This window comes from Astyanax mexicanus, chromosome 3 (genome assembly GCF_023375975.1).
Source record: "Astyanax mexicanus isolate ESR-SI-001 chromosome 3, AstMex3_surface, whole genome shotgun sequence".
Classification (NCBI taxonomy): domain Eukaryota; kingdom Metazoa; phylum Chordata; class Actinopteri; order Characiformes; family Acestrorhamphidae; genus Astyanax; species Astyanax mexicanus.
The window spans coordinates 7,761,300-7,785,770 of NC_064410.1; the positions used below are offsets into that span (position 1 = coordinate 7,761,300).

The following is a 24,471-nucleotide window of genomic DNA, read 5'->3' on the forward strand; positions in this document are numbered from 1 at the left end:
TTTGTTGGACCACCTTTAGCTTTGATTGCAGCTTTATGCATTCTCTATGGCATTGTCTCTATAAGCTTCTGCAATGTCACAAAATTTATTTCAATCCAGTGTTGCTGGATTCATTTTTCACCAAGATCTTGCAGCAGCTTTGATGATGGTAGAGTCTGACCACTGCTCAAAGCAGCTCTTCTCCATCCAGCACATCCCAAAGATTCTCAATGAGGTTAAGATCTGGACTCTGTGGTAAACTCTCTCTCAATCCATGTGTGAAAATGATAAATGATGATCTCATTCTCCCTGAACCCTGAACTCTTTCACAATTCCAGCCATTCCATTCCATGAGACTTGACATTGTCATCTTGGAATATGGCCATGCCATCAGGGAAGAAAAAATCAATCTGTTGATGGAATAACCTGGTCTATATTCAGTATATTCAGGTATTGAGGTCAGCTGACCTCATTCTTTCAGCAGCACATACTGTTGCTGAACCTAAACCTGCAGACCAACTGCAGTAACTCCAGATTAAACTACCAGTACCTTGTTAAAAAACATGTATTTTTTCACCTGTACAGCACCAAAAACTCTTCTCTTTGCATTTCCCAGCTAAGAAAGAATGGTTCATGCTGCCGGTTCAGCCATTCTGCAGCAGCCTCTGGAGCAGACGGGGTTAAGTGCCTACCTTAGGTGGACCCAGGTACTAAATGCACATTCTAGAGGTCTAAATGACTAAGCTGATTTTCTCAAATCTGCCTCAGCCAAGAAAAGAGAAAGCCCCTTTATGAGTAGGTAGGTATGTGCAGGCTTTCTGACTGGTACTCCATGTCCTCGGAACACCCTGGCCTGGCCAGCGGTTTATAAAGCTGTGTTTAATTTAGTCTTTAATAATGTGCTAAGCTCCATTTGTGTTTTCTTTAAGTGACTGAATGAAAGAAACCAAGCAGGGCTTGTTTATAATTCCCAAGCTTTTCACAATTTGACCTCAAATGATGAGACGCAGTTTATGGAGAACCTCCAACAGGTTACACTGAGCAGAACTTCAGGAAGCGTCTTGGTTTATAGCTGCCGAGCTGGACATTTTGTCCTGCGGAGTGGAGTTTAACTGTTGGTGACATCAGGGTTCTAAAGCAGAGTAAATTTCTGAACAAAACAGACGGAAAGAGAAAGAACGTCATCCACGCTGTTGGTACTCTTTATGCCAATCACTTGTTGCATAAGAAGTAAGCAAGTTAAAGGAGAAATACAGAGTGAAATAGACTTGGCATGTAGTGAACTATGATAACAAGTATGAGCATTTGTCAAATATCCCACCTCCATACTCTACCAGACTTCAAAAATACAACGCTCCCAAAAGCCTTACAATGCTAGTGATAGGGGCATAACTTTGCCCAAGCAAACAATTTTTTTTTTTTTTACAAATTTTACACCAATTACAATCTCAAAGTAGCTGCAAACTTCATTAGTAGAAATCCAAAGACACTGACATTTAAAACGAGGCACTAAGAACTTTGAAATTTCACAGATTTTTAATAAAAACTCTCTTTATAAACGTTAAGATTTAAGATAGTTCTCTGAGTGCCGCCATCTTAAAATTAAGTCCTGATAAGTTGATTAATGATCATGAACCAATAGGTAGGATAGGGGAACAGATTGCAAAATTAATTTAGTGGAAATTCACAGAATTGCATCGCCAATGCTATGCCCCTATCACTACCATTGTAAGCATGTTGGGAGCATCGGCTAAAAGGGCTGTATTTTGGAATGCTGGGATAGAATGTTAGTGGGTTATTTGACAAAAATTTGCATCGTTATTATGTTTCACTGCAACCCAAGTCCATTTTACACCAGATTTCTCCTTTAAGTAAAGATTTGGAATTTGCAACTAAACTAAACTAAACTAAACACACACAGTTTGATATTGTGTAATATAAAAAAGACCAAATTTGGTTCTTTAACCCTCCTGTTATGTTAATTTTTCAGGAACAGTAAAGGTGTTCTGGGGTTAATATTTATCCGGTGCATATTTAACTATCCAAAAGATTTCTGAAACCGAAAAAAATCCTTACAATAAATAAGTAAATATCTAATTACTAACTCAATTACTAATTATTTTATATTTATATTTATTATATTTAGTGCAATGGTGTTCCTAAATTCTAACAGGTAGTGGTTCAGTTAGGATAATTCCTTTGTTTTTCATAAAAAATACATTTTTTTATAACTTTTTTAATGTTTCACTACTTTATTACTTTTAAAAGTAACCAACATATAAAATACTAGTTTTACATAACATTAAAACATAACATTGCAATTTTTTGCAGGGGGTGGTTGTTGCAAATATGTGAGATGAAGCATTTTTATATTATATGTTGATTACAGTAATTAAGGCAAGTAGAAGAAGTTTCATACTGAAAAAAAATACTTTTAACTGTTATTTTTTTTTAAAATATAATTTAATTTAAATTTTTTCCCATTTTTTCCAGATTTACATGGTCAATTACTCAACCCACTCATTAGGACTCCCCCTATCACTAGTAATGCCCCAACACACCAGGAGGGTGAAGACTAACACATGCTTCCTCCGATACATGTGAAGCCAGCCACCGCTTCTTTTCGAGCTGCTGCTGATGCAGCATTGCCGAGCAGCATCACAGCGACTCGGTTCCGATACATCAGCTCACAGATGCCCTGTGCTGCGGACATCACCCTAGGAGTGATGTGGGGAGAGAGCGCCATCTACCCACCTGGAGGGAGCAGGGCCAATTGTGCTCCCTCTGAGCGCCGGCAAAGCACTCAGAGGGAGCGCTTTGCATGAGCGGGGGTTCGAACCTGCGACCTCCCGCTCATAGTGGCAGCGCTTTAGACCTCTGGACCACTCAGCGCCCTCTACTTTTAACTATTTTTCCTAGATCTTCAAACTTTAAAACAGGTCAAATTGACCCGGAACATAACAGGAGGGTTAAAGACTATACCTACAAATCTATTAATATTAAAGAATTAGGAAGGGTCTTAGGATCTTGTCCCTTTTAGCTGCAATAAAACAAACATAAAAACTCAATTAGACCAGCAGAGAATGCTGACTTGTTTTTAATGGCCTGGAAAAGAAGGGAGAGTGTTTAAGAAGTGTTGGAGTGTGGAATGTGTACTGTTAGGCCATTAGAGTGGGACTGCAGCCCTGCCAAACTCAAAGCCTGGCACAGAGAGAACACCAACCAACACAACTCAGAATTCTCTGGCAGTGAACGGAAACAGTGACGTTTCTCCACTCTCTCTTATACTCTTAATGGACCTTTTGGGTTTGGGCCTCCTGGCTGCGGTCATTTAAATATGAAAGGCCTATTTTCTTCTAAGGAAGCCAACCAGCATGGCTTAGGCAGCTTCTGAATGTTGGAATAGAGCATCAGAAAATGTGCAGAATACTAATAATTATAAGAAGAAGAAGAAGAATCAATTATAATTTAATATAATTAATTTCTTCTGCAACACTAACAAATCCTTTTCTCCTGTGATAGCTTTAAACTATGGGCCCTATTTAAGTGATCTATATTGCAACAGTCAATTGCGGATCGCACAGCATGTTTTAGGGCATTGTGGGTGTGTGTCTTTGGTATAGTGAGGGTGCAAAAAGTATGCCCTCATGGGTGTGTTTTGGGCGTAACATGAAATAAACCAATCCATGCATCAATCCATGGATTTTCTTTTAGGAGCCAGATGAGCTCTGACTTTGGCACATTCAAATCTTAACAGTGCAGCGCTTTGCGCGTCTTAGAAGAGAATTCTGACCTGCTCGTTCACACTGTGAAGGTTTGCCAGCAGCTTATTTAAGGGAACAGCAATGTTAAAGTTGTCAGATACAGAGGGAAGCATGAAGTGCTAGGTTGCACATTCAGGACTTTGTACTGTATATACAGGGGTTGGACAATGAAACTGGCTAAATTGGAGAAGTCTGGTGGCCAATCTACATTAATTGCACATTGCACCAGTAAGAGCAGAGTGTAAAGGTTCAATTAGCAGGGTAAGAGCACAGTTCTGCTCAAAATATTGCAATGCACACAACATTATGGGTGACATACCAGAGTTCAAAAGAGGACAAATTGTTGGTGCACGTCTTGCTGGAGCATCTGCGACCAAGACAGCAAGTCTTTGTGATGTATGAAGAGCCACGGTATCCAGGGTAATGTCATGCATACCACCAAGAAGCACCAACCACATCCAACAGGATTAACTGTGGACGCTGTAAGAGGAAGCTGTCTGAAAGGGATGTTCGGGTGCTAACCCGGATTGTATCCAAAAAACATAAAACCACGGCTGATCAAATCACGGCAGAATTCAATGTGCACCTCAACTCTCCTGTTTCCAACAGAACTGTCCGTCACCACAATAAATTACTGTGGTCTAAAACCAGGTGTTTTAGTTTCATTGTACAACCCCTTTATATATTTGTATTTCCACACCTTTTTAGTGCGCTCTATGTCCATGCATCACTAAATTACATCATGGGGCTCCATCAACACCTCTGCCAAACACTCCAACTTCACTCCAACTTCATCTGCCCTTTCCTAATGTGTGAGGCAGCAACACAAAGAGGTCTGCTTTGCTTTTAAATGTGTATTAGCTCACGGCAACTCTGAAAAATTCTGAAAAATAAGTAAATTAGCCACTGTCCACTTTTAAACACAGAGACTCTGCTGTTCGGCTCATTAAGACAGATTTTTAATGAGAGTAAACACTGATGTAGGAGCACAAGGTCACCATTAAGAGCCCAGAACATGAGACACGAACCAGCAGCGGCTACGCCAATCTGGACTTCAGAACTAGCAGCTAATGGGCATGACGTTTTGACAGACTGACAGATAGCAGAGCAAAAAGTGAGAACACACTGTTTACATAACCAAAGCAGCAGGAGATGATTGGAATCTGCAGGGTCTAGAAGGTTATGTTGGTTTGTGTGGGTTGGCTTGTTGTTGACGTATATACATATTTAAGATTCAGGATTTTGCAAGGCCAATTGTGCTCTCTCAGGGCTCTGGCAGCTGATGGCAAGCTGCATGACCACAAACCAAGCAATCTCCTGATCATAGTGACAGCACTTCGCCTTCTGGACCTCTTCCAAACTTGACGCAAGGGGGAAATCAACCCTTTCAGACTTGAATTATCTTATATTATTATCTTATAATTATCTTATATTATCTATATAGCAAATAAATCAAATTAACTAAAATATTTAATCATTTTTTTCAGTTCCCATTGGATTGGAAGCCTGCCTGTAATATTTTAGATTTCATATTGACCTTTTTATTTCAAAAACATCCCTAAACAGTAAAGAAACATGAATGAAAAGTGTTCTAAAATCACATTAAATTAGTAAAAATGAGCAAAAAAGTTACTTAGTACTAGTACTACTGTTTTTCCAGTGCAGTGGGCGGGGCCAAGTTGCTGTTTCATTGCTTTATAAACTTGTTCATTGGCTGGTTCAGGATCTATTTTCATGGACAACAGCTTTCAAATAGTTTTAAGTGCAACAAAACATTAAAAAATAAAGAAAATACACAATGTCCATTGTAATGGATGCAGTGTCTGAAAGGGTTCATTTCAAAAATTAACAAAAAATATTTTAAATTTTTCAAAAATGCAACCTTATAATCTGGTGTGTCTTATGTATGAATTCAACCAGTCAGGTATTAAGGAGCGGGAAAGCTACTCTGCTGAAGTTTCAGTTTAGTTCTCCAACAGTATTAGCATTAGCCATTAGCCAGTAACTGTTTCACTGTTCAGAGGTGAGTATTGCTGGCCTGTAGCCTGCTGCTAACCCTGGCTAGCACTGCTGGAGCAGCATTAACATTAGCCGCTAAACATGCTAAGCGCTAGCTCTTTCTCCATTTAAAAGGGGGGTATGTTCCTTACTAGTGTCGCATAATGCGCCGTATAATTGTAAATGTATGAAAATAGACGTTCACTGATAGTGTGCCTTATAATGTGGTGCACCTTATAGTGTGAAAAAATGCGGTACTAGATAATCTGGAGATAAGATGTATCTTTGACCCCATGCTTTGATGGGGCTTCAAGGCTTATTAGGTGGGTAAGCAACACTTTCATGACCCTGTTTGCAGTATTCCCAGAAGCTTTTATCCTAAAGTATCAAAATAACAGCTGCATTATCATTTTTCTAACTCTCTCTTTCTCTTTTTTTTCTCTCTCTCTCTCTCTCTCTCTCTCTTTCTCGCTGTCTGTCAGCAATCAAATGATGGATGACTTCACAGCACGCTCTGGACATTTCGGTCCACGTATCAAAGCCCGTTTTATTAGATGTCTCACTGTGATAAACAGTGCATCTTTGATCTTAATCCACTGGCTACTGCAAGTCCAGTGAGGATTTAGGTTTGAGAAGAAACATTAAAGGAGTTATTAATAGAAAAGAACTTGCTTTCAGTTACAGTAGTTTCCACTACTTTCAGAGTGGTCTTCACAGAGAATACTGTACTGTGGGGGGCTTTTTTTCTTTATCGACGAAGTTACCAGTGACCTTCATTAGATAATAACATGCTTAGCATTAGGATGTCTTAGCATCCAGAATGTCTTGATTAATTCATTTACAGTTGCAAGAAAAATGTATGTGATCCCTTTGGGATTACTTGGATTTTTGCATAAATTTGTTATAAATATGTTTTGATCCTTATCTCTTCATCAAGTCACAACAATAGACAAACACAGTCTGCTTAAACTAGTGCATTAATGCTTAAACTGCATGGTTTTATTGAACACAACATGTTAACATTCACAGTGATGGTGGAAAAAGTATGTAAACCTTTGGATTTAATTACTGGTTGATCCTCCTTTGGCAGCAAAAACCTCAACCAAACGTTTCCTGTAGTTGCTATAGATCAGACCTGCAGAACGATCAGGAGGAATTTTGGATCATTCCTCTTCACAAAACTGTTTCAGTTCAGCTATAATATTCTTGGGATATCTGGTGTGAATCGCTTTCTTGAGGTCTTGATGCCACAGCATCTCAATTGGGTTGAGGTCAAGACTCTCCAGAAGGCGTATTTTCTTCTGTTGAAGCCGTTCGGTTGTTGATTTACTTCTATGTTTTTGGTCGTTGTCCTGTTGCATCATCCATCCTCTGTTGAGCTTCAGTTGGTGGACAGATGCAAAATATCTGGGTAAACTTGGGAATTCATTTTACCCTTGGTGACGGCAATCCGTCCAGGCCCTGAGGCAGTAAAGCAGCCCCAAACCATGATGCCCCCTCCACCATGTTTCACAGTTGGGATGTTGTTTTGATGATGGTGTGCTGTGCCCTTTTTCTCCACGCATAGCGTTGTGTGTTCCTTTCAAACAACTCAATTTGGTTCCATCTGTTCACAGTATATTTTGCCAGTACTGCTGAGAAAGTCATTAGCCTAGGGGTTCATATACTTTTTCCACCCTCACTGTGAATGTTAACATGTTGTGTTCAATAAAACCATGCAAACATATTTTTTTTTTTGTGTGGTATTAGTTTAAGCAGACTGTGTTTGTCTATTGTTGTGACTTAGATGAAGATCAGAACACATTTAATGAACAATTTATGCAGAAGTCCAAGTAATTTTACTTACTTTTTCTTGCAACTGTATTTCTATTTGTACAATGCATTAATCATTAACCCTGAGATTCATGTGCCTTTCGAGTGTACAGGCAAAAGTAAAAAGACACCCTTTTATTTCAAAAGAAAAAAAAAATGACGTATTTAAATACCCCCATCATTAATGCATTAATGCAAGCTACCATATTTTTTATTTAGTTTCATTTATAGTTTCATTTAATTCAACAATAAACAGAATTAAGAATAAAATAACATTGCTGTTCCCTTAAATGAGCTCCAAGAAAACACTTGTTGGAATTATTTGAATGGAAATTCATATTAAGCAATGCTTTTTGAGCAATGCTGACAATGAGACAGGCTGTCTGCACTGGCTGCTCTCTCTGCAGTCTCTATCACTATAACTACTGTCAGACAGGAGCTCAGAGTTGGCCGCAGGTCCTCAGGCTTGTGTTTAGCTGGCAGTTCAGCATGGCAGTGTAGCGCTGACCTCACCTCTCAAAGAGTCCCACTCAACACCTCCTGCACAGACTCAGCCCACAACACTGAGGAGCATTGTTTTCTGAGAACGCTGAAGAGAGAGAAGCAAACTGCGAAATTCTACTAAATCACAGTCCACGCTCTGATACGACGCTTTCACTGCAGAATTGAATATCCTCCAGCTCTCAGCCGCTGCCAGAGAAAGAAGCAGGGGCCAGTCACAGCTGGGATAAAGATAAATCCCTCCTCAGAGAAAAGTAGATCCAGCAGACTTACCTGTACTGACTAGCAAAGTCGTACAGGTACACTGCTGACATTCCACCAACTGCTCTAATCACAGAGCCCATAGAACCATAAACCAACAATATAATTGAAGTCAAATGAATACATTTTAGAGTTAATTAACTTATAAGTAAATAAACTTTTAATTATAATAAACCAAGTTTATGAATAACTATGGCCTCTATTTGTTTTTGGTATTTGGTTGGTATTTTAAATCTGAAGTCTGTATTATTTTGTTTCTAAACTGAAAGCAGAAGCATTTCTGAGTGGAAAAGGGACAAAATATAGTGTTTAATGGTATCAGTGTGCTAAAATGGCCATCCCTGCTCAGCCCAATATATTCATTCCAAAAACTGGGGTGTCGGGTCACTTTTCGCTGGAGTTCTTCTGGCCACATCACGCGTCTTTACATACTGTACTTACGTCACACTTACAGCCTCTAAAAGAGGATCGGGCTCGGATTTACTGAACGCGAGCTGCTGGTGGAGCAATGGAGACTTCAGAAGGGGAAATTCAGAGCTCAGTAGCTCATTTACTCATAGTAAAAACAAAGAAACGAAGGAGTGAAGTTTCTGACTGAGTGCTCTCTCTCTCTCTCTGACTCAACATAAGCTGGAATCGGATTAATCCGCTCTGAAAGGAGACCGCATCACACCCTCCCAGTTAAAATAAAATAGAAATAAAGTAGAAGTCTAAAGTAGAATTACTTTATTTGTCCAGGGGGGTTTAGATTGTGTTTCATTTCGTTTCATCATGCTGCTTCCCTTCTACCAGTTTTTCTCAGATTACATGCTAAAAAAGGAATCCAGTAAGGGCAATAGTGACTTGTTTGTATGACCTAGAACACTACAGCCAAGCAGTCAAACATTATATAAAATATGCTGTAGCTTGCAATATACTCAAGCGAATAAAACTGACTAAAGATTTTGGTTAATCTGACCAGACTGCTTCCTTTCTGCCAGAATATTTCAGTAAGGAAAATGGTAACTTGCTCTAATAACCTAAAACACAGTGGTCAGACAGTCTACCATTACATAAAATATAACTTACTGTATTTTTTGCACTATAAGGCACATTTAAAATCCTTTAATTTTCTTAAAAGTCCACAGTGCATCTTTAATCTTTTGTGCCTTATGTATGCATTCTACCAGTCAGGTTGTAAGGAGCAGGAAAGCTTCTTTGCTAAAGTATAGTGTTATACAGGAATTTCTATTTAGTTCTCCAGCACTGGGGCTGGAGTAGCATTAGCATTAGCCGCTACCCACTATTTTCCTGTTCAGAGGTGAGTATTATAGGCCTGTAGTCTGCTGCTAACCCTGGCTAGCACTGCTGGAGCAGAAATAGCTTTAGCTGCTAACCACGCTATATTCTTTCACCATTCAGAGGCGAGTATATCAGACTGTAGCCTGCATGCTTGCGGTGTTAAAACAAGCTACATGGGACGAAAAGCTAGCTAATACCGCCCTGGCTTATCGGAACACTCAGGGTTCCTCTGTGTAACGCTGTCGGGCGGCATTAGCTGCTAACCGCATAGCCATCATAGACCATAAAACATAAAACTCAAACAAAAACATATTATATGTTGAACAATATCTAAGATGATTAACCAGCATAACCAGCCTGACCTATTTAAGCTCTCAGGCTCTTGATAGATCTCCCAGCAGAGTTAATAAAAGAACATCCATCCACCTAATGTGCAAGAAGTGTGGGCTGGCAGCGCGAGCTGAGATTATAAAACAAAGCTTTTATATAAGAATCTGTAGGATTTTGCTGCATTTTGCTGTGGAGGAGTAGGAGGTGGAGGATCTGCTGGAGAATGCTAATGCTAATGCTACAGGAGCTCCAAAAGTGCACAATGTATAGATGGCATTCCCACATGCTGTTCATAAGAGAGTGGACGCAGGGAGATTTATAGCCTGTAATTGTAGTTTATGACAGTGGTTGCAGGCTGGCTGGGCCTGGTAGATATATTTCAGTGTGTTCTGATGTCATACTGTGGGTTGTGCTCTTGTGTACGCCAATATATGGGGTGTGTGGGAGATGGTGGGGGTGTGGGGGTGTGGAAGTGTGGTGAAATGAGTATAAATGTGAGATACAAACACATCAGAAATATATTAACAGCATATGCTTCATCTACAGAACAATTACCAGCACATAATCAATCTGTAGATAACGAATTGGGTTCAGTTTATACACACAGTTTAGAAGAAGACTCCAGCACTTTTTACTGTGATATATTTATAATGAATGTGTACAAATTATAAATGTTAATTAAACTGATCCACCTGTATCACAATGAGGAGCTTTGAACAGAAAAAAATATTATAAATATATTTGTTTCTTTAAGCCTTTGTATATATATATAAAAAATCATGTTGTTACACACAACGTAAAAAAACAAATATATCTGATCTGTTTTTGTAGGCCTATGGGAAAATGTGGGGCAATATAAGAAAATATTTTAGGGCAAGTAGTAGGGCAATATTATATTAGAAAATATATAATTTGTTTTTGTAGGGCAATATAAAACTATATAATAATTCATTTTTTTAACTAGACTTTTATAAGAACATATATAAGAACTAGAACAGTCAACATTAGTAAATCCTTAACATACATAACACACAATTTAATCTGATATATTATCCTGATAATATACTGCTATATATATATATGTGGGGCAATATAAGAAAATATTTTAGGGCATGTAGTAGGGCAATATTATATTAGAAAAATACAATTTGTTTTTGTAGGGCAATATAAAACTATATAATAATAATTCGTTTTTTTAACTACACTTTTATAAGAACATATATAAGAACTAGAACAGTCAACATTAAAGCCTTAACATACATAACACACAATTTAATCTGATATATTAGCCTGATAATATACTGCTATAAACAAATGCTGTCTCTGCTGCTCCATGCTGTTTACACACATAAATAAGAGCGGCATGTGCAGCATTCACTGCTCACAGCCTCAAGACTCCCATTAAAAACAATGTGATTTTAAATCTACCAGTTAAGTAATTGAAACTCATAGTATCGGAGGTTTTGATTAAGGGGCTCTTAAAGGGACAGTGTACACATTACTGAATACTGGCTGTTATTGTACATATTTACTCAGGCTATTTAAATGGTCATCCCCTTTTGTGAGCATGTGTGCAATACCACTTATATATGTATATAAGTGGTATTAATACTAACAGAGATTTTTATACTCAGCAAATTAAGTTCTAATTAATTCAGATTGATTTAAATATATAAATCCAATTTATCATGCATTCTTTATTCCAGCGCCACACATTGCCTTTATCTCCCCTCAAACGTGCAAGTTTATACTAATATTTTAATTAACACCACGGATATAGATATAAATATGAATGCATTTTACATTTTACATTTCTTAAATTTTTATTTATTTACATTTTATATACATTCAATATATTTATTATAAAAACTTGCATCTGAGGACGAACAAGTGTGAGTTGTCGCAGTTAATCACATAATATTGTTGTGATTAATCTGATTACATTTTATCTGATTTAATTGATTGACACCACTAATACGAATGGTTGCTTTTAGAAGGCATATTTTAGAACATATATATATATATATTTTTAGTATGCCAATAACGGAAAATACATTTATTTGTTTTTATAGGCCAGCAAATCAAAATAAATGAATTATTATAATATTTTTGTATACATATTTCCATTTAAAAGTAAAAATAGATCAGGTTGTAAATTTGCATGAGAAAATATAGAAACAAAGGAAAAGTAAATAGTGTTTTGTTGAAATTTGCTCAGATACTTGTATATTGGCTTCTATTACACTATAAGAAATGCTGTAAGAAAAAGAGAGAAAGAGAGATCAGAGCTAAAATAACTGACTGTACTCTTTGAATGCAATTAGAGAGGAGATTAAAAATAGTGCAATATCAATTAATTTAATCACATTCAGTTTAAAAAAAACAGCAGGTGATGATTCAACGCTCTCCGCTTTAATATAACTCGTGATTCAGTCTGTGTGAGGAAATATAATTAAGTGTTTGTGTGTGTGTGTGTGTGTGTGTGTGTGTGTGTTTTGTACTAGGGGTGGGGGTTGTGTTATCAGGAATGAACAGTGTCTTCGAGGCCTCAGAGTTTAGGAGATGAGAGCGAGCTGAGGGCTGATGGGTAAAAAGTGACAACTTGGCCTCAGCTGATTTCCTCCTAACTGATCCTGTTCACTTCCTGTAGCCGGGCTGTAAACAGACTGATAACAGACAGTGCTTTCTTGTTGGACGTCCTGTTTTTTCCTAGTCTCTATACAGGTGCATCTAAAAAAATAATAATAATATAATTGAAAATTTACTTTATTTCAGTAATTCAAAATGTTCAAAATGTGAAACTCATATGATATTATATAGATGTTTTACACACAGAGTAACCTATTTAAAGTGTTTATATATTTTATTGCTGATAATTATGGCTTACAGCCAATTAAAAACCCACAAATCAGTGTCTCCGAAAGATTTTAATATTATATAAGACTAATTGGTACTTTTGGTAGTGTGGACAGTGTGCCAAGTCCTGCTGGAAAATGAAATCCGCATCTCAAAAAAAGTTGTCAGCAAAGCGAAGCATGAAGCACTGACTTTAGACTTGATAAAACACAGTGGATCAACACCAGCAGATGACAGACATGTCTCTCCAAACCATCACTTGTAGAAATTGTAGAATTGTAGAATTGTAGAAACTTCACACTAGACCTCAAGCAGTTTGGACTGTGTGGCTCTCCACAACTCTCTCCTGTGTTTTTAAATTAGACTGCTGTAATCATTTCACACGCTCGTTCTCATTTAAGACTCTTTCTTTAAGGAACCTTGGTAGAAGCGTTATATCAGTTTTGAAGGCTACTTCCACGTGAGCGGAGTGCATCATATATTTATGTTTTTACTTGAGAGTATTTTGCAGTCAGAAGACACCCAAGGGCATCGTCTCCAGTCTAGCAACACAGTAGCAACAACAATGTCCTGAGATCACATGGTGCAGGCCTGCAGAAATGCAATGGGCTGCGATGCTGTTTTTCCAGGATGGGGGGTGGAGGGAGGAGGGGGGTGATTATTATTAGTTCACTTGTGGTTCTACAAATGTTTGGCAAAGGGCCCCGAAATATGCTACTGGTGAAGAGACCCCTATTATACAAGCTGAGGTTAGTTGAGGAAAATATCAGAATAATTAATACTAATGGAGCGTTCACACCTACCTTCTTCGGTCCAAATCAAAATATTGTAGCAGGTGTGAAATGAGCTGCAATCCCCCATCCAAGACTAACAACTAAAGTTGCTAGAAAAAACTGTTATGCTTGCCATGTCTGAATTATATACGACAAATATTATATTATATTACAAAAATTATTATTATTATTATTATTATTATTATTATTATTATTATTATTATTATTATTATGTATTGGCATATCAATTCTGTTGTATATTTACATTTTCTCCACTTTTGGGTCGCACACGTTGGGTCCTGTGTTTTTATTTTTTTTTACTGAAAGTTCTTCTTACGATGGGGTCCTTTTATTAAAAGAATATATATTTTCTATACTTTTAGATTTTATATACGTTTTATAGAGATTTTTGGCAGAAGAAGACATTACCCATTGCTCTCATCACTGACCCCGTGTGTAAAGCTGCTGTTGTGCCAAATTCAGCACCCCCGCCACGAAAAGCACCCTCTCTCGGAAGTGCGCACACACGTCTTCTTGGCTTTAACTGTACTTAGAAAATGAACAATTTTCAGGGGGTGCAGATTTTGGCGCACTTTCAAAATAAAAGTTTATTTTATAACAATTTCTATCATTTTTTTTTTTTTTATTGATTTGGTTTGTAGAATTTTTGAAAGCTCTACTAAAATACATGAAACACTGAAATACAGACAGTGTGCAGTGTTTTATCCCCTTGTTTTCATCAGATATGCGGGAGTGTGCTGTAACTCTGCGCTTCAAGGCTGCCAGAGGCTCTTCTAAAATCCCAGAACAAAGAACATCTGGGCAAAAACAGGCGTCCAGGCTTCACTCTGAAGGATCTGAAAGCTTTATGGAGGAGAGGCTGTTTCAATGAAACATTTTCCACAGATACAGATACAGCGCCATCGCCAGCCTCCCAACCCCTCCCCCCCTCCAGAGGCAGGGTGATTCATCCAGCAGGCCTCAAGCAGCGCTTTCTTATCATCACGTAGCAAAAGCACATCTGCCGGGAGAAGCCGAAACTTGGGGACGGCTCTGTTTTATCGCGGGCGAGCAGAAGAAAACGTGAAGCTGAAAAACATGATGGATGTTTTCTTTAACATGAAGTTAAAATAGATAAACTGATAATAGATTAGATAGCCTGTGCTACAAATAGCTTCTGTCCTTTATTATGGATGCTTTATAGGTCATTCTAGTACCTCCATTTTTCAGTTTTATACAGATAAACACAAAGCCAAGTGGTCCAGTTCTTAGAATGTTGTGCTATAATCATTTTGGGACCTATTTTAGCAATCTATAGCGCATCTATCAATCTATCAATGGATGGAGAATGATCCAGACTTTCATAGATTCATGTTCTTTAAATAAAACAGGGTTCCCACTCACACCTGATTCTCATTCCATTGATTGAAAACACCTGACTGTAACGTCCCCTTCAAACTAACTTCTAATTCTAGAGGTTCATACTTTGCCCACTCACAAATATGTATTATTGGATTGTTTTCCTCAATAAATAAGTGACCAAGTATAATATTTTTTCTTGCTTTTTAACTCTTTATCTACTTTTAGGACTAGTGTGGACTAGTGTGTAGAAATACAGAAATAAAATTCTAAAGGGTTCACAAACTTTCAAGCACCACTGTAACTTCCTTTTAGGTCTAAACGCCCTATTGGACACCCAGTGCAAGGTGCGTCACGATGCTTGCTGCTATCTTGCACCCTGTCAACAGTCTATTTTCACACCTTGCCTAACCTTTGTGCCGTTAAATAGCATCAGAGTTTAGGAATAAATCTGCCGTGTTCTGGCGTGTATAAATTTCGGAAGTGGGAAAAACTTGTGCGCCACTGACCGATTAAAACCCTGACAAAAATCAACAGTCAGCTGTCCAATCCTATCTTATTTACTCTCATTACACATAGAAATAAACTCACTGCAGTTTGCAAATCCATTGCTGTTCCCTATAAATGAGCTGCTGGTGTACCTACATAGCGTGAACGAGCAGGTCAGTATCCTCTGCCGAGAAGCAGAGAAGAGTCGCTCTGTTAAGATATCAACGCGCCAAAGCTAGAGCGCAACCGGCTCTTAAAGGGAATGCCTACTGCCACGCTGATTTGTTTATTTGACACACCCATGATTAATTAAGACAAATAAAGCTTTTTGCACCCTCACGATACCAAAAACACAGAAACGTGCCCTAAATCAAACAGCACAATGCGCAATTGCCATTTGTGTTAGAGACAGCTAAAATAGGGCCCTAATGAATAAGGACTCTTAATATAGAATGTATAATATAGAATCTTAATATATAGTGAGATCTTAGTTGTAGATCCTAGAGCAATGCAGTGCAATCATATTCAACAGAAAAGCATTTGTACAGTTTGTTTCAGACTATTGTACAGTTTTTGGACAGTTTTTTTTCTTCTTCTTCATTAAAGCCAACTCTTTAAGACATCCCATAAATCTACATTTCACCAGCGATCGGGGAGACGCTTGTGAGGGGAAAGAAGTTGCTGGCAAGACTGAGAGAGTGAGAAACCTAGATGGATTCCTCTGTTACGTAACTGAGAGATCATCCATCCTCCTTCTGGTTCCCCTCAGCAGACGATCCTCTCTCCTGACTGAAGATTTAGAGCCAGAGAGAAAAGTTAGTTTGGAGTCGTGAGGTTAATGGAAACAGAGAGAAAAAGAGGAGTCTCTTATATTCTTAAGAACAAGTACAAGAACATGGAAGACAGTGTGTTTGGGTTGTTGGAATCAGTTTAAATAACACGGGATTAAAACGGCATTAAAACTCATCATTGGATTACTGCAGTTATCTAAATATTTAGGAAGTATCAGCATCCACTGATTTAGACACTTTTAGAGTCTAAAAATCTGACTAAGAAATCTGATAAAGAGAGCTGGATTTTAGCTCAGTATTCATATTGCTCAGTGGATGCATACTCTTAATCGGAGTATTCTCCGACTCTGACTGTGGTTGCGAAAATAAGTGAGCAGTGTTTAGCGTAGCATCTGCGAGATGGAGAAAACACACTTTTAAAGTGATGCTGAAACTGAATGGTAAATAATCTCAATCTTTTAGATAAGTATTTTAAAATAAGCCGTGGTGTAAAGTTTGGATTTTACATGTGGTTAAGGTCTCAAAATCCCAGAGAGAAATTGTATTGATGAAATGTTGACCTTTGACGGGGTTGTTTTGTTCTGTTATTTGTTTCAGAGGAGGACGGGTTCCTCGTACTGGCTCTTGGTTCTTCTTAAGTTTTTTCCTCTTGGTTTGAAGGAGTTTTTTTCTAGCCACTGTTGGCACCATCACTGTGGTGTTACTAATACAAGGCTTGGAAAAGTATCTCTGTAAAGCTGCTTTGATGTAAAAAGCACTATATAAATAAAATTGAACAGAATTTTTTATTTTTTCTATCCTCTGGGTTATTTTGTGATTTTATTGACTGGTTGCAAAGCAAAAAACAGATTTTTGCCTGACTCATATCAACTTACTTAATGGGATTTTTACCATTAACTAATCACTCAATTTTACATAAGCTTTTTAAACAGATTTTGGGAAAACTGCAGTTGATCTGCAGTAATCAGAATATACAGTGCATGTAAATGCACTCACTGTAATAATGATGTCCTACAGCTAGTGCTGGAAGATATGGGCAAAATTTATATCAAGATATACACCTTAATATCGATACGATTTTATCGATACAATATAATTTCAATATTGATATAAATAAACACTTTGCAGGCCTCAGTAAAACAGCTAAGAATCCCTGCAATGGAAATCTGTACCTACTACTGTCTGAAAATTGTATTTAAGTTTTTAAAAGCCTCCTCTTACAAGAAAATCTATAACACTTAAAATACAATACAGTGCAGATGTTTTAAGCACCTGTGGAAATTTGAGTGAAGTGTCTTATCTGTGAAGTAAGTGTTTATTAGCTGAGTAAAATTCTAGCATTATAACCCAAGCAAAGCCTAGCCTAGCCTAGCCTATCTGGCTACAGTAAAGTGTCTTATCTGTGAAGTAAATGTTTATTAGCTGAGAAAAACACTAGCATTACAATGCAAGCAGAGCCTAGCCTAGCCTAACCTAGCCTATCTGACTACAGTAAAGTGTCTTATCTGTGAAGTAAGTGTTTATTAGCTGAGAAAAACACTAGCATTACAATGCAAGCAGAGCCTAGTCTAGCCTAACCTAGCCTATCTGACTACAGTTAAGTGTCTTATCTGTGAAGTAAGTGTTTATTAGCTGAGTAAAACACTAGCATTACAACCCAAGCAAAGTCTAGCCTAGCCTAGCCTATCTGGCTACAGTAAAGTGTCTTATCTGTGAAGTAAGTGTTTATTAGCTGAGTAAAACACTAGCATTAAACCCAAGCAGAGCCTAGCCTAGCCTTGCCTAACCTAGCCTATCTGGCTACAGTAAAGTGTCTTATCTGTGAAGTAAGTGTTAATTAGCTGTGTAAAACACTAGCATTACAATGCAAGCAGAGCCTAGCCTAGCCTAGCCTAGCCTAGCCTATCTGACTACAGTAAAGTGTCTTATCTGTGAAGTAAGTGTTTATTAGCTGAGTAAAACACTAGCATTAAACCCAAGCAGAGCCTAGCATAGCCTAGCCTGTCTGGCTACAGTAAAGTGTCTTATCTGTGAAGTAAGTGTTTATTAGCTGAGAAAAACACTAGCATTACAATGCAAGCAGAGCCTAGCCTAGCCTATCTGACTACAGTAAAGTGTCTTATCTGTGAAGTAAGTGTTTATTAGCTGAGTAAAACACTAGCATTACAACCCAAGCAAAGTCTAGCCTAGCCTAGCCTATCTGGCTACAGTAAAGTGTCTTATCTGTGAAGTAAGTGTTTATTAGCTGAGTAAAACTCTAGCATTAAACCCAAGCAGAGCCTAGCCTAGCCTAGCCTAGCCTATCTGGCTACAGTAAAGTGTCTTATCTGTGAAGTAAGTGTTTATTAGCTGAGTAAAACACTAGCATTAAACCCAAGCAGAGCCTAGCATAGCCTAGCCTGTCTGGCTACAGTAAAGTGTCTTATCTGTGAAGTAAGTGTTTATTAGCTGAGTAAAACACTAGCATTAAACCCAAGCAGAGCCTAGCATAGCCTAGCCTGTCTGGCTACAGTAAAGTGTCTTATCTGTGAAGTAAGTGTTTATTAGCTGAGTAAAACACTAGCATTAAACCCAAGCAGAGCCTAGCCTGTCTGGCTACAGTAAAGTGTCTTATCTGTGAAGTAAGTGTTTATTAGCTGAGTAAAACACTAGCATTAAACCCAAGCAGAGCCTAGCCTAGCCTATCTGGCTACGTGCCTATGTGATTACATCATCACGCACTGACGTTGCCCGGCTACGGAGGCTGATTGTGTTCAGCTCGAACTGACGCCAGTAAAAAACGCCTGTCCGTGACAGATTATGTAATATTTTTATCTTTATCTTTTTCTATTTTGTTCTATTCTATTTTTATTGTGTTATTTTATTTTATGTATATTATCTATTTTAACAACTGCTCTTGGATGTAAACTGGATCGCGAGATTACAATTTCGCTTCACCTCATGTACCACATGTGATGCGAATGACAATGAAGTATCCTTGAATCCTTGAAATAGTACATATCGATATACTCCAAAAATGATATCGCATTTATTGAAACACTTCTTATTGCGATAAATACCGATATCGAATTATTGTCCAGCCCTATTAAATAAAAATATTGTCTTTTTGCTCAACTTCTGAGCATTAACTTGATTTAAACTCTATTCAATGGTACTACTACAGTGACCCTTCTATAAAAACAGTCATTACTGTAATATTACTTCACGCTGGATCAAAGCTAACCTACGTCACGGGTCAGAGAGAGTTACATAAACAGTGGCAGGAGCTGATTAATGTACAGTGTCTGGTGTTCTCATTTTGTACAGCTTTATTATAGTGAACGGCTCAAGTGGTTCTTTTGGCAGAGGCCATGTGATCCGATATGTTGATATAAAACCACAGGGTAATGGTGACGCCTCCAATACCATGCATAAGACATGTGTTGCTTCTGTTGAATCTGTTAAACCCAGCCCATGGAGTGTAGTTACAGAACCCTGATAGATCTGTGGTTTCAGTTTCAACACCAGTTTGCTGTTTAAATCTCATAGAAAAAGCTGTGTTTATGGTCTCTATTGCAAACCTGGGTCTAATTTCCCAACAGCGTCTTAGAAATAAGAATGTGCAATTTTTTTGTCTTGTTTTGCAATGCCAAATTACATTGTACAAAAATGTTTTTGCTGCTTATTATGCAGAAAAAATCATCTCATGTTACATGACACTATGTACCAGTGTGTCGATTATATCTACCTAATAATAATCTACCTAATAGTGTTTAATTTACTTCAATCATTGACGCACATATTGCATTATTAATATCATAATGTATCAGTGTGTTTGGATCATTGACTTCTGGTTAAATTTGAGAAATTACTGTATTTATAATTTCATAATATACAGTATATTGCAGAAAAACACAAATTCACAAAACCGTGCAGCCCTACTATGAATGCAGATTTACTACTGGCAAATTTAATGTGTACAAATTAAATAAGCAACCTATAAAAAACTATATATATATATAGCTTAAAAAGTGACTTTATTTCTATAAAATATGATGACTTTACCTGTTACAACTGTAGCAAAAAATGCAATATAAAACTTTGTTGAACAACAAAGCAAACTAGAGGAACTAGAGGTTCAGAGAAGCAATTAGCAATTAGCTTGCTAAATTAGCCTTCTCATGCTACATGCTATCCTCAGGAAGCTTAACGTATACAATTAACGCAGTTACCATGTTTTCGCATGACTTTTTGCAACTGTCGTACGTCATACAGTAGCCTTTACAGTCCTTTCCATATGGAGAGATGGCTAATTCACCTTAATTAAGTTAGCCTGTTAGCCTGGTCCATACATTAGCAAGTAGCATGCACTTAGCAACTGCGTCAAGCCAACTGGAAGCTACTAGCTTTCACTGGCTTCTTGTAGCTTCCAGTTAGCTTGACACAGTTTGCTAATTGCATGCTATTTGCTAATCTATTCACAAGGCTAACAGGCTAACTTGATTGAGGTAAATTAGCCTTCTCTCTATATATGGAAACCGTCCTTTACAGCTATTATTTTCTCCTAAAGCTACGCTCTGTGAGATAAACACGCTTTATGAACTAGTTACCCACAGGGAATTTAGCAAAGCTACTGACTCACTCTTTGCCTAATCCTCTAAAGATAGATCTCTTTTTTTAATTTCTCTGATCAGGGTAATGCCACAGAGACTTTCCCTCTTACTTAATCATGACTGCAGGTTTTGGGGAACAGATGTTGCGTTAAAGCTTCTCTTTAGCAACTGTAAAGGAAGGGCAACAGAAGGACAAGCCTAATTAAATCTATAGATCTAATGTACTCTTAAATTACCAGCCAATTTGTGAATTAAAGCGTAAAAGATCAGCTCAGAATAGAGTTCTGTTGGGTGAAATCACATCACAGAAACTCAAGATAAATTGCATTAATTCTAGGAAAAAAACAACTAATAGACTAATAGAACATTTTTTTTTTGTAGTCTCAGACTAACCTTTAGAATCTTAGCCTACATCCTAAAATACAGTGTTTAGCAAAAAGTATTCATACCGCCTAATTTTTTTTATTATTATAATGTAACCTAACAACCACAAATGTAACCGTAAATGTAATTTATTGTAATTAATTTATGTGAAAGACCGACACAAAGAAGGACATAATTGTGAAGCGGAACAAAAATAGTACGTGTTTTTTATCTATCTACTATATGTCTCCACCAGCTTTGTGTATCTAGTGACTGAGATTTCTGCCCATTCTTCTTTGCAAAAGACAAACATTCTAAATAACATTCTAAATATTCTTTGATCTTAATCATTTTACTGTAGCTCTGGCTGTAGGTTTAGGGTCATTGTCTTGCTGGAAGGTGATTCTCCATCCCAGTTCCAAGTCTTTTACAGCCTCCACCAGGTTTTCTTACAGGCTCTCAGCCCTGTGTTTAACTCCATTCATCTTCCCATCAGCTCTAAACAGCTTTCCCTTCCCTTCCGAAGAAAGGCATCCCTACAGCCTGATGCTGCCACCACCATGTTTCACAGTAGGGATGGTGTGTTCAGGGTGATGAGCAGTGTTACTTTTCTGCCACATGTAGCACTTTGCTACATGGTCCCATCATGGACCACTCTTCTATAAAGGCCAGATTTGTGTGGTTCACAACTTATAGTTTTGTGGATTTCTGCAGCTCCTCCAGAGTGACCATGGGCCTCTCGGCTGCTTCTCTGACCAGTGCTCTCCTGGCTTGATCTTGGCCATGTCTTGGTAGGTTTGCAATGGTAGAATAATTGTTCCATTTTTGGACGATGGATTGAACAGTGAGCTTTGATCTCCTTTGAGTTTTTATAACATAACATTTATATATTATAACATTATAACTTCTCCACAACCTTATTTCTGATATGTCTGGCAAGTTCTGGAAGTCATACAGTCAACACCACTTAATGCACAGTGGTTACGTAAAGAGAACACTTTAGAAATGACCTTTTTGCACATATTATGAGCGAGGAATCATATTCAAGTCCTTGTTTTAAAACATAATTAATTGATTAACTACCAGCAAATCTACTGTGTACAAATTAAATAAGCATAATAATTGATATAAATATATAGCTTAAAAAGTCTAAATGTAAAATATATGGTGACTTTACCTGTCACAGCTATAGTAACAAATATGCAGTATAAATCCTTGTTGAATCACAAAGCAGAGATAAACTAGAGATTTAGAGAAGCAAGCAATCATCCTGCTAAATTAGCCTTCTCATGCTACATGCTATTCTCAGGAATACATTACTGCAAGCTTAATGTATACAGTTAACGCAGTTACCATGTTTTTGCACATTAACTCTCTCATACGTCATACTGTGGCCTTTACAGTCCTTTCCTTATAGAGAAAAGGCTAATTCACCTAAATGAAGTTAGCATGTTAGCCTGGTCCATACATTAGCAAGTAGCATGCGATTAGCAAAAAAAAGTCTAAAGCTTTTTGCACATATTATGTGCAGAGGGAGGAATATTCAAATCCTTATTTTAAAACAATTTTTTAAATAAAAAAAATGTTAAATGTTATTATTAATTTCATTAGTTTGTTGACACTGAACCGAAGATCATCTTCCTCTCTCTGCATCTCAAAGACTCTGCCTTTTGTGAGTTATTAAGTTTATTAAGTTATTATAATTAGCTGCTGAAATCACCTGATTATTAACATGATTATTTTGGCTTTTTTGCCTCTCATAAAACACCCTCCTAAAATGCAGAAATGGCTGTATATTGATGTTAGATTCGGAACAGGAAGAGGTTTGGAACGCGGAGACAGATGCAGACGCATATTTATTAACAAATAAAGAAAACAAAGAATAAGCACTAAGAAAATAGTGAGAAATAATGCAAGACAAGGAACAGCAACCAAACTGACGTGACAACGCACAAGAACTGACACTGACACTGGGACAAAGGGTCTATTTCGTCGCTGTCTTATGAAAAACACATTTCCATTTTTGTCGATTTTAGTTTACTACATAATTTGAACAGGCAAACTTTCCCTTACACTGTGCCAAAATTTCTTGATGAACGGACCAATAGAAACTCTTCAAAATGACCTGAAATAAACTCTTTTTACTTTGACTTCCATTGAAAGTTTACAACGCTTTTTCTCTCTCCTGTAAAGTTGCTGTTTTGGAGATAAGTGTTTTTCATTGGACAGCAATGATTTATACTATTTCTGGCTGACACAGAAAACAAGAAACACCTAGGGACAGGTAACGAGAGGGGCGGAGCTACAGGGAACTGGGCGAGGATATGACAATTCATAAATGAAATGAATTCAAGCAGTTTAGTTATTTCGTCTGCAATCATTTAAAAGTCCAAATAAATGTAAAAATGTAAAACACTGCAATAAATACTTTGTTTTGCACAAACAAGTAATAAATGCTAAAAATCAAGAACTTCTATACATTTGTTTGGTAAAAAGCTGGATTGTTTTTATTTCCCCTCCAAAAATAAAATGTTCCTGGACCAGAAGCCGAAAGCAGCTCAGGGCATTTGCATGATCTAACCTCTAACCTCTCTTTGTTGTGGCACCTGTAACCTTTTAAAGCACTGCTTCAGCCCATAAAGATTTATGGTTGTTCGACAGTAAAGGCTAATGCGATTCAGTGCTTTCTTATCCCAGCGGGAATGCTAACTCTTCTGGAGACCAACCTGGTAAAACATGCTATAAAAGTGGAGCAGTAGGCAAAGTCTGAAGTTTAAAGTTTGGTTCCATTACAAAGTGACGTGAAGAAGGGAAGAAAACATCTTAAAAACTTGGTTACAGTTTTGCTACAGCAATGTGTTTTAGACTCTTATAAAAATAAAAGTGCTACAAAGGATCTTTGACTGATGGAAATACCATGTTCTGTTCCATAAAAAATATATTTTTTAAGAAATACAGCTCTGGAAAAAAATGAGTATAATGAATATTGTTGTTTTATTCTATAAACTACAGACAACATTTCTCCCAAATTCCAAATAAAAATAGTCATTTAGAGCATTTATTTGCACAAAAAGAGAAATGGCTGAAATAACAAAAAAGATACAGAACTTTTAGACCTCAAATAATTCAAAGAAATCAAGTTTATATTCATTCATCGTTTTAAGAGTTCAGAAATCAGTATTTGGTGGAATAACCCTGGTTTTTAATCACAGTTTTCATGCATCTTGGCATCATGTTCTCCTCCACCAGTCTTACACACTGCTTTTGGATAACATTATGCTACTCACTCCTGGTGCTAAAATTCAAGCAGTTCAGTTTGGTT

The 24,471-nt window shown here is 37.4% G+C and overlaps 1 protein-coding gene across 1 annotated transcript in view; it reads right to left on the minus strand.

The window, feature by feature from the left end:
• Positions 1-24,471, minus strand: part of wnk4b (WNK lysine deficient protein kinase 4b) — a 139,210-nt gene that overhangs the window by 88,222 nt on the left and 26,517 nt on the right. The window lies entirely within an intron of this gene.